Source organism: Ischnura elegans, chromosome 6 (assembly GCF_921293095.1).
Source record: "Ischnura elegans chromosome 6, ioIscEleg1.1, whole genome shotgun sequence".
In the NCBI taxonomy this organism is placed as follows: domain Eukaryota; kingdom Metazoa; phylum Arthropoda; class Insecta; order Odonata; family Coenagrionidae; genus Ischnura; species Ischnura elegans.
The window spans coordinates 89,592,055-89,603,353 of NC_060251.1; the positions used below are offsets into that span (position 1 = coordinate 89,592,055).

Genomic DNA, 11,299 nt, shown 5'->3' on the forward strand with positions numbered 1-11,299 from the left:
CCACCCTTACTCCAAACAACAATCGGGCCTCTGAAATCTTTCCCTCCGCCTGTATTTGAACCCGGACTCCCGGGGTGCTCTTCCTTCAATCGCCAAAGCATTGCAAGGGAACTCATCCCCTGGTTTAAATGACTCGAGCAGAGAGTCCTCAGGGACAATGTCCTCATCCCCTCCCACTCTTCTTCGACCCCTTCCCCCACGCAAGCAGCCTTTCATTGTATTCCGGGGGAAAATGGTTGGAAGGACGATTCCGAGCGCTATCTGGACGCTCGGATCTAGCGCCGAAAGTTCTGTGTCGAATGTCTGCCTCGGCTGTCGGCCGCGGAAGGGTTATTAGCGAGGGTGTTAGTGCGTGCGGAAGTGGACAGGCGGAGTTGACACGGGCCGAGGCTTTCGGGGTCTAGGCAGACGAGCTGTACCACCCACTTAATTACCGTCTTATTGCGGAGGTATGCCCCGACGGCGTAATACATACTTTGAGGGAATACATAATAGGTATATTGAGAAAATTACGGTAACTAATTTTAAAAAAATTTATGTTGAGTTCGGAGATTCCTATTGTCAAAATATTTTAAATGGTATTATCATTTATATGTTGTTATATATAGATTGGTTGGTTAAGATACCGAGGAGATATGAGGTATGGATGGAGGGAGTACTTTGCGGGGAGGGGATGTTGAAAACAGTGTAAGAGGATAGACTGTTAGGTTTACGAAGGAGAAGAAGGAAGAGAGTAGCATTTTTAGATAGATTGAAAGGGAGTGGGCCTTATTGTGAATTGAAGAGAGAAATATAAGAAGGAAGGGGAGGCTGCCAGAATGGCTCTTACGTAAAGGTGGATTTGAGGGGGGCGCGGGGGCACGTGCCCCCACCGCAGACACTTAGACTTACAATAGACAAGATGTTTAATACGGCTGTCGTTACGTTCGTTTTATTTTTTGCATTACGATGCCTCAATGATTTCATTTAATATTAATAACTTTCAAATCAAAATAAAGAGAATATTTTATACAGTTGTAGTTGTATTTTGTTTTTAATCTCAAATATGAGAAGACCAATTAGACCCTTGTGCCCCCCTGCAAATATCCTGGATCCACCCCTGTTCTCAAGTATTCCATGGTACTACCTACTTTAATCGGTAGGATACTTTAATGATGTTAATACATGCCCCTGAGGTATGATAACATTTCCAACTGTATTCATTTTCCACTTTGCCTGCGGCAGTCGCTAAGGATGCACGTGCTTTTATGTACTCGGCGATTTTCGGCTAACATTTCATTACATGCTCGAGAATTTGGTGTGAAAAACAATACTGTAACGATGACCCAGCTTCCATATTCGCCTGACGTGGCTGCGTTTAACTTTTTCATATTTCCAAAAATAAAAATAACTATAAATAGCTGTCATTTTACAAGCATAAGGAATCGCTGACAGAGCAAAATGCTATTTCAAAGACCGAGTTTGAGAAGTGTTTTGAGGATGGGACGAAGCAAAGAAACATTAATCTACACGAAATAATAAACATTTTTTCCAAAAAACAAAAATCCCGTTATTTTCTGGGCACACCCCGTACTGAACAACAAACTCAACTTGCTTACGTATTAATCACACTCCTTACTTCCCTTCCCTATTCTATTTTATGAATCTCGTTTAATGAAAATCATGCATAACTATAGGGTGATCAGGGATGCGTGGTAACTTAGTGCTAGGCAGCTGACCTAAGGATCCGGAGTTCCAGACCTGGGTGAGTCTTTGGAAACTCATTAACAAATCCGGGAAATTCGAGGTGGCCCAGGGAATGTAAATGACCCCCCTCTCCTGAACATTGTTACTCGCAAGGCTGAATCTTAGTCAGGGGTGAGCTCTACCATAACCCATACAAGCTAAATTTCGGGTTGAATCACTGAGTGAGTAATGGTGATAAAGGAGGTGGTGTGCCAAGAAATAGGTGGGGTGGGGGAACTGTATAGCACTAGAAGCCAGGCAATAACCCGATGGACAGGTCATGTCCTAAGAGAAGGCAGTTTCGTGAGGATGGGAATTTAAAAAAAGCTCATTTGCCTCCTTCCTTACCCTTCTTCTTTTCTTTTTATGAAACTTATGTGATTAAGATCAAGTTTACGGCATTAGTGTTAAGGGGAACACACTAGTATAGTGAGTACAGCGCTAGGGTGCTGACCAAAGGGTCCCCGGTTCAAAACGTCCCCGCGTGAAACTTTTGGAAACCCCTAGAAATGCGGGGTTGACCAGAGTAAGGAACTAGCTATCTCATATTGTGGCATGAACCCGCTCCTTACGGTTTCAGATTCGTCGTAAGATAACTAAGTTTTTCGCATTTTTGCCTTTAAGGTGAACGTAAACATCCGCAAGAATAAATTTCGTCAATAATTATATATCGCCCGTCATTTGATTTATGTGCGATGCAGGCACAATTTGGCTACGCTGATTAAATTAGCAACATAGGTCTTTGCCCACGCAACCAGAGCTTATTCCAGGGTGAACTCTACGCTCACTTATCAAAGCCAACCTTCGGGTTGAATTACTAAGTGAGTGATTGTGATAAATGAAGTGTACCGAAAAAAATGAGGAGTAAGGGAACTGTGGAGCACTGCGAGAATGGCAAGATGATGGCATAAGCTTTAGACAAGCTATGCGACAGGAAATTAGACAAAATACGATCGGTCTATTGAGGATGAGATGTCGTCTCAAGTAGATTTCACCGCGGCTATTCGATTCAAAATACATTATTTCATGATTTTAAACTATAATCAAAGATAATTCAATTTCTTTGACCTCTCTCGAAAATTAACGTTGAGTTGCATAACTAGGAGTATCTCACTCAGTGAATCAAAGAAATTCTTGGTTCCTGTAGATTAAAGCTCAACCCAGTATAGGCCGTAACCGTATTACGGGTAGAGCTCATCTAGGAGTAAGCGTCAGGCGCGTGAGTAAAGCACAATTTTTTTAAATTTCAGCTATGTAAAAAAAATCCTTTCTGTATCGCATTTAAAACAAATGACGAACGATATACGATTATATACGACTTGAAATAAGGGAGTTATTCGTTACCTTGTGCCACCTCACACAATGAGGTTTTTTATTTGGGGTTCCTCAAGGCTTCCCTTGAGATTTGAAACTATAGTCGGTTGCCAACAGCGATATCAATTCAGTTACCATGATCCCCAATATGTTTTGTGTGAGATTGGAAAATCAAACTCTCCGATTAGCAACTCATCGCTTCGTATCGCTAAACCGAAATATTACGCTACTACAGCATGCAGTGTTGTGTGGGTATTTTGCATCAATTATTTTGAGTCAACCATGCCATCATATTTATTCAACTTATTTATTTTGATTTATTCAAGAGCACTATTTAGTTTTGTTAATAACTGAAAACATTATGAATTGAAGGAATATGTCTCATTTTTTCACGATTGCTACTTTGTGATTCACCTTAATGCATCACCAATTTCATAAAGAGACCTTTGAGTATGTCCCATTTTCAGGCTGAATTTATTTTATTCACCCTGCGAAAAGGCCCTGCATTAGATCGTGAATAGAAACAGTTTTTTTCAGTTTAAAAAAAGAAGTATGGAAAGGCCTAGTTGTTTCGATCCACATTGAATATAGGATAGTCTGATGAGCACATTTTGAAATTTGAACTGCATGTAGTGCTTTCGGGTTTCGAACCATGTGAGAGAGTTTGTCTGTCTACGAGTATTTTCTTTCAATTAATTTTAGCCAACAATGCTGTAATTTTATTTTCAAATTAATTTATTTTGATTTCTTAACGACGTTATTAAATTTCGTTAATAACTAAGATCATTACGTCACGGTTTGTCCGAGTGAGTCTGTTTCCTAGTTTCCGAATTTTAAGCGTTAAAAATTCCAACCTTTCATATATATTTAATTGGAAGAACCGTTGAAAGTTTTATCAATCACTTGAAACTCTTACTCAATAGCCATAGAAGCCGGATAAAATTTTACTTCTTTATGCTAGTGGCGAGAAAATAGAGAACTAGATGGAGTAATGGATGACGCTACAAGGTTCTTACGTGTGCGGCAAATTTTACTCAATTTTTCTCGATACAGGAGTAATAAAATAATTGTGAAATAATTTTTCTGCGCATCAAATTTTTACCCGCTTCTGTCGTTAGAGGGAAACGATCCTTTTGTATGATTTCTTTCGTAGATCGATGTCACCAAATAGGTAAGGCAAAATGAGGATCTTGAAAAATGTCAGAATCTATTGAAAATATTTATTGATAAAAAGGTCTTTGATTTAAGTGCATATAAAATAAGCTATGTGTATGATTTGTCCATATAAGTTCTCAATCAATTCAGTTATTCTTAAGTAGCCATAGATGAAATTCTTGAAATAAAGTTCTTTTTGAAGTCAGAGTAAAGGATATGACTTAGACTTGGGTAGCTTGGTTATACTACCAAAAATTAGATACTCCAATAGAGTTACTTGCAGATTATTTCTTTTAGGGATAATTTTAGCTATAAACTTGGAGAAGTAGAATAATTGCTTTCCATCTCAGCCTTAATAAGCTGCTATTAGCACATTCATTTAAGTAAAGTTTGTGCTCGGGGAAATTTTTGTTTATATCGTTGGAAGAGGAAGTTGACAGTGTAGTAATGTGAAATATCCTCTAACATTGAAACATATGACTCATGTGGTCACATGAAGCCTTAGATCAATCGGAAAATAATTTGCATATTATAAACACTACCGAAAGATTGGGCGATGTGCGTTTAAAAAAAGGAACGATGAATATTCGCGAACATAGAAAAAAATATAATTTTGTCAAAATAATAATGTTAAAAAGGCCACGAGGAGACTTAAATGGTAAATCCTTCTGTATGTTAATTAAGAAAGTACTCATGCGTGTCTTCAAAATCAAGTCGAAAAGCCAATAGACGTCGGCGGAGATGTGCCGAAAAATATTTTCTTCACCAGTTTGGTTGGTTGTATGTCGTTTTTCGTTGCTACTTTTAAATTTGGTACTTTCTAGCAAGTAATGTTGTACATTTTATGTGGAATAAGATCTATATATCTCGGGGAAGTACCTCCAGCATTTTTGATTGCAAAAATGTAAAAGAATATCCTCTACCAGTTAGAGCGTTAATTCCGAAAGATTTTTATGCCCAGTAGCTGAGATCGGGAGTTTTTGTTGAAGGGAAAAGTTTCATAAGTGTATTCGATGAGTAAACTTTAAGTGACTTGGTAGTAAAATTCGTGCTTATCAATTGTTAATAATTAAAGGTAATTTTCTACTTTTTTACTCAGAAAGATTTAATGCCACCTTATAGAATCAAAGCTGATTTCCCGTAACAGAAACTCTTCTTTTGCTCTTTTATGGGATGCATAAGAAAATAAATACGGTCACAGAATAAGTAAAGGTGTAGTTAAAGAGTTAATTTTTGATTTGGAAGAACTTCATTTTGGCAGATAATTAGAAGGTCTAACGATTGTAAAATCATTGTCTGAAATGCCCGCCATATCTGTTATTCTCTCACTCTTGAGAGGAAAAGTCCGTTCGTATCCATGGAACTTTTGCATTTTCCACTTGAAGCTAATCGGAATATTAATTCACATGTTTCCTTAAGAGATTTGTCAAACGTTTATATTTCATACGAACCTTTTTTCTCCTGATTCGAAGCTCGACGCTTGACTGTGTATACCTCATTGGCAGGAATAAAACACGTGCTGTTCTTATACTACCATCACTTCTGTGGCAGCCCAGGTGACAAAAGTAGCAAGAGAAAATTTCTAGTGGAGATGCCTTTAATGGTAATAAATTTCGTCTCAATTTCAGCGAATTTTTTTGTTAAACCCAGGAAGAAACCGAAGCTTACTTTCAAATGTAAACTAGCTTTCTGGAGAAGAGGAAGTTTCTATTTGAAAGCAGTCTTTTGAATTTAAAAAATCAATAAATATGCATGCCATAATTTATCATCATATTTGATTTTTTCGGCATTTATTTTAATTTTAGTGAGAGTAAAGTTAGGAGATCATAATGTTTAGAGCTTCTAATTTCGTCTGCAGGTCACGATTAGTTCTTTCCTGGATGCAAATTATTTGTCACGAAATTTATCACTTCAAACGCTCTCAAAATCATCTCTTCAAATGTATGCATCTCAGGCAGCACATAAGAAGGGACGCTTCGAGAAAACGACTGTTGGGATAGGGAGACTCTAAATATTAATCTACAAATTTTTTTCATGCATTATTAGTATTGATATCACCACTGAAGGTTATGATTCAAATGAAGGTTATCCGATTCTAATATTGTTCAATAAGTGGCTTCATCAAAATATTTTCAGTTTCAATGTACATCAAAAATTTCTCGTCTTTTGATAAAATTTTGGCTTCTGAAAACCAAAATATCTAGCTCTGGTTATATTTGTCAGTAATTCCCACATTTAAAAAATCCTTTTGATAAAGGAATCAGGAAAATACATCAATTTTCTAATTTCTGACGCTGGTCCTATAAAAATATAAACGTTATAAGTTACGAGTATCTATTGTTCCATCAGCTAACTAATGAAGCAAAATTTCTTCCACAGTAAATTGAAAAACGTTTTTATTTTGGATGCTTTTTTTATCTCCTATTTCTAAAGTCTTATTTTAATTTCAGAAAAATTATCAAATATTCCTAGTGACCCAGGATAATATAATGAGTAAATAAACAGTAATAAATAATAAACACGAATATGCACCCACGGCGAAAACTGTGTTTTCATATGTTATCTCTGTTACTTGCACTGACATCGTATGCAGTTCTCCTTTCAGGAAGTTGAGTAATATTTTCTTGATATTTTGGGAAGAATGGCCGAAAAATCATAAAAAATGGAGAAAGGCAGGAAAAGAAGGCATTAATTGCATTTTAATTTTCGGATGGACTACTTTGATTTAATTTCATCGCAAGCGTTCTTAGCGGACAACAAATACAGGAAATTGATGTTTCTTAATGAGTTCCCGTTCTGTTTTGATGCCAATGCCAGGTAATTTCACCGAGAACATTCCACCGACCATGGCGTACTTAAGCCCCGTGGGGAAATCCAAGTCTTCAGATGGCCTTGAATCCATGCATAACATTGGGTAAAAGTTTGCTGGACCCCGGAAAAATTTAACTCTCATCCGACTTCCTAAATGAGATAGAGATGAAATTGTGATTTCCTAGAGATGAAAATATACGCTTTCTTTTCCTCAAAATTTAACTGAAATAACATAAAATAATATATTAATCTATGAAACGTAATGATAAGATTTTTCCCTAATTTTTATACTGTGATACTTAATACTGAAAGAGTTTTATGTACATAATTTTTATGCTGCAATTAAATGGCTTTGAACTGTTTTTCAGTATAAACTTGAGCACTTACCTTCAATGTAAGTAAAAATAGATGCAGCAAAATTGTGCATAAACGACTAAGGATAATGCCTGGAATTCAAAAAAATATCAAGTTGAATATACTTATTGTTCACTTTATTAGGGTAAGACTGTTCTTCTGTCCATTTTAGAGTTCTCACTCTATGCATATGTCTGAGAAATATTTTGAATATATTACGTTTCCTAGAGTGAATTCAAAAATTAAAATGTTTTCTCGTATGTCATTTATAGTTTGATCCAGAGATGCCTGAATAGTTTTCTTAATGCTGCTGTATATAATATTATACGTTGATATCCTCTGGATATATGTGGATCGGCTGGCGTAGTACCTTTTTCTCTATCGCTTTCTTGAACTGTTATCATTTCATCTTTTTAATAGGTAAATTTAAAGGATATTATAAAGAGACAAGACGAGATTTCATCCAATATAATCTAATATAGAGTTAAGATTTGTATTCATCATATAAATACTTATTTAGCTTTTTTAATTCTTCCAAGTATTTAATCCCATGCAATTCAATATTTTTAAATTTTTTCTTAGACATTCAGAATTTTCGTACTTAATGTACCGAATCCTACGTGGAGAAATGTGTGAATGAAATCCACAATCTATAACTTCAACTTTTTTAAATCCTTGCCTTGATTTCTCATGGAATTCAATTTTTAATTACCCACGAATCTTGCGTTTCACTTTCTCCGCGGAACTTTTTAACCTCCTATTTTCACCACAAAAATATTTTATTTAATTGAAATAATCTCATAATGGGGTGATTTCTACATACATATTTTCTTCTATTTCTTTGAGGAATTCTTAGCACATACAAAATTCATGGTGATTCTGTAAAAAATATACAACTGCAATATGTACAGAATACGTCTCTGTGAGTAAAAATTTTTAAAAATATAACGTGATTTTGATAAATAACCTGGATGTGGAGAGGTGTTCTATCGTAGGGAAAAGAATTAAAAATTCGATGTCAGAAATACCAATCGTGGGAAGCGGTTTAGTGAATAAACACATCGAATGCCTTAAGCGTATTTTAATGTGTAGCGCAAAAATATTTTGCCCGAGTTTAATACATAATTTACTTACCTCTCCTGTTCTGGTGGAGACAAACTATATTTCAAGATTAACCTTTTCGCTTAAGAGAAAGTTGTGTTTTTTAAAATCGTTATCAGAAATTAAATAATTTATAGTTGATTAATTTTTCAGAATTAAATTAGCGAATTAAAGCGCACTAACAACGGTGAAATAGTCTTTCTTGCGTGCTAATAATAATTTGAAAGCAAAATAATATTTCTTTGTCAGGTTCATTTACCTATCGTTATTTTTTCTATTCATCAATCTATAACTAAGGGTACATGAACAGTAACTATTCATTTTAGCAAGTCCTATCATTGAAAAATTTGTAGCAAATAGTATTGATTTTATTCAGTATCATAATTCGTTGCATTAAAATTTCATTTTGAGCAAGCTTTTCATTTACAAATATATGGTTATGTTAAAAATATTAAGAGAGATTTCATTATGATATTTTTACTATTTAAAGAAGCAATACTATTCTAAATTGCAGTGCCTTAAAACCATGTACTAATTAATAAATTCCAAATATAATTAAAATAGACCAAAAATGGCACTTCTGTATTTTTGTTAACTGAAAGTCATTCAAAAAAATAATCGGGTTGTAGTTCTTGTTGCACTGTAGAGTAGGTGTGATTATTACATTTTAAATAGGTTATTCATGATTTATCAGAGCCATAATTCAGCTTTCAATAATTAAATAATGTAGACAATGATAAGCCAAAAATCAACTGCCAATATGATTGAATTCTTTTTCTCGCACTGTAAATTATTGTATAAACTAAGGGACCATGAGATGAAGCATCTTCGGGAAACGGGGTCATTATTCTAAATCTTCTTCTTCAAAAGTTAAGATCCATGTAAGAATTACCAAATATATTATTTTAAAATGTATTCATTCCTGAACAGTAATTTTTGCTGTTCTCTATGAATTTTCTATAAAGGCTACAGGTTTTTCTAATAAATGTACCCAAGCAATACGGTATAATAACTTTTAAAAGGAGTTATTAAATGCAACATCCTCAAGAAAAGGTGGATATGCCATTGTAATGCATAATGAGTAAGAAATGTTAGGCAAACAATCACAATAGTTGACCGAATACCATTATATACCGGTATGAACGCATTTTTACAACACCTAAAGAATTTCCTGATTTCTATCTTGTGATAATCGATAACGTGCCCAGTTGTCCTTTGAATATTGGAATTAATCATTCCTACTTGACAATCTTCTGAGAAACTGATTTGTTGAACGTGATTATGCGACTGATTTACCCTAAAACATTAGAAAAATTTAATTTCGCTTTTATTTTTAAACGACAAAATCATCAACTAAAGCGTTTGAACGACTATGTGAGGAAGATGCCACACCAGTATGTGGTCGTAAAGCAGCAAGTGGTGCTAAAATGAGGGTCTACAGTTTACAAAGATTCATTTTTAAGTACAAGTGGTAATGTAATACTAAATGATACTATAAATTATTTTGAAATACTCGATGCCACCAACTTTTCGCACTGTTTATAGCAAAATAGTTACGAAGTAATTGATAAACGTAACTGCATTTCTCCTTCCCATCTAAATGAACCCAATTGCTATCCAGCTACTTTGCACTTGATACAGTCGAATGGCGCTGCACAAAATTTTCACATCGATAGCTTCACTTTCGAGAGGATCGAATCGAATTCACGCACCTCCACTCCACTTTTTCACTCCCAATACATGGTTATCCAACTCACCCCTTTTAAGTCTCCCACTCCTTGGAGACGCTAAACCGGTACTCGAAGATCCCGGCTTTGTTGTTCACCGCCAGACGATCCACACCATTCACCAGAAAAGCACCCTTCCTCCAACTGTCCCAGCACCCAAATATCCAAAAGTCTGTCGGGAGAACAAGTGTCCTTTTCTCCCCCCTAACACACACAAAATTGGCTGTAACCCGCAGCAGTGCTTCCACTTTCTAAACCTCTCTCATCCCGGAAAACATAAGCTTTATCATATGCCTCCACCGTTCATATGCTTCAGAGTGTAAACGAATAAACCCTTGCCCACGCTTTTATACCAGTATGGTGGGGAGTATATTCGATGGGGGTAGGGCTGTAGGGGAAGTTTTGGGAGATTCAGGCGTTTTCAAAGGGATTCACAAGCTTCTTGGGGACTTGGATGGGTAGGGGAAGTAGAAGTGGGGGGAATTTGGCTGAAAAAAGTGAGTTGTTGCCTGTTTTTGTGGGTGTTGTCATTGGATGTCGCGGAGAGGGGACGCTGGTAGTGTTTACTGGGGGATTATGTGGGTGGAGCGTGGTTGGTGAGACCGCTATATGCAACGGAGTGGGGATAAAGATGCATTTCCCGTTTGAGAGGGGTGTGGGTACGGTCAGCGGGGGAATCAGCAGGGAGGAAGAGCCCGGGATTGGATCCCCACCCACCGTTGAGGTCTTCTTCACGGTAGAGTGACCCTGGTCGTCTCCTGAGCACTCCCCTGTTATTCCACGTCTCTATGAGAGGTGAAGACTCAACCGGTTGGGAAGGTGTTAAGGATTTCAACCTCGTGGGAGAGGGATAGGGGAGAAGGAAGGAGAAAATTAAAAAATTCCCCGAGAACGCCGTGGTCGGGGGGGCGAGGTTGGAGGTTGTGTGGGTGGAGGAGGGGAGGCAGATGAACGGCCACTGATAAAGATTTTTCAGTGACTGCTTATCCGCCTGTTTTTTCATCAAGGACTTTTTCCCCAGCTTCGGAAACAATGGGAGGGTTCTGGCGTTTCTTGCACTTCCAGTTCCTTCCTTCCTCCAGTGCCTCGCCGCTGTTCCTTCATCCGTCAAA

General features: G+C 36.7%; 1 protein-coding gene across 1 annotated transcript in view; it reads right to left on the reverse strand.

Moving 5' to 3' along the window:
- Positions 1–10,486, reverse strand: part of LOC124160280 (collagen alpha-1(I) chain-like) — a 33,885-nt gene extending 23,399 nt beyond the window's left edge. Inside the window, exon 1 of the mRNA XM_046536107.1 lies at positions 10,218–10,486. The gene's annotated coding sequence lies outside the window, so the exon portion shown is untranslated. The remainder of the gene's footprint in view (positions 1–10,217) is intronic.
- Positions 10,487–11,299: the final 813 nt, after the last annotated feature.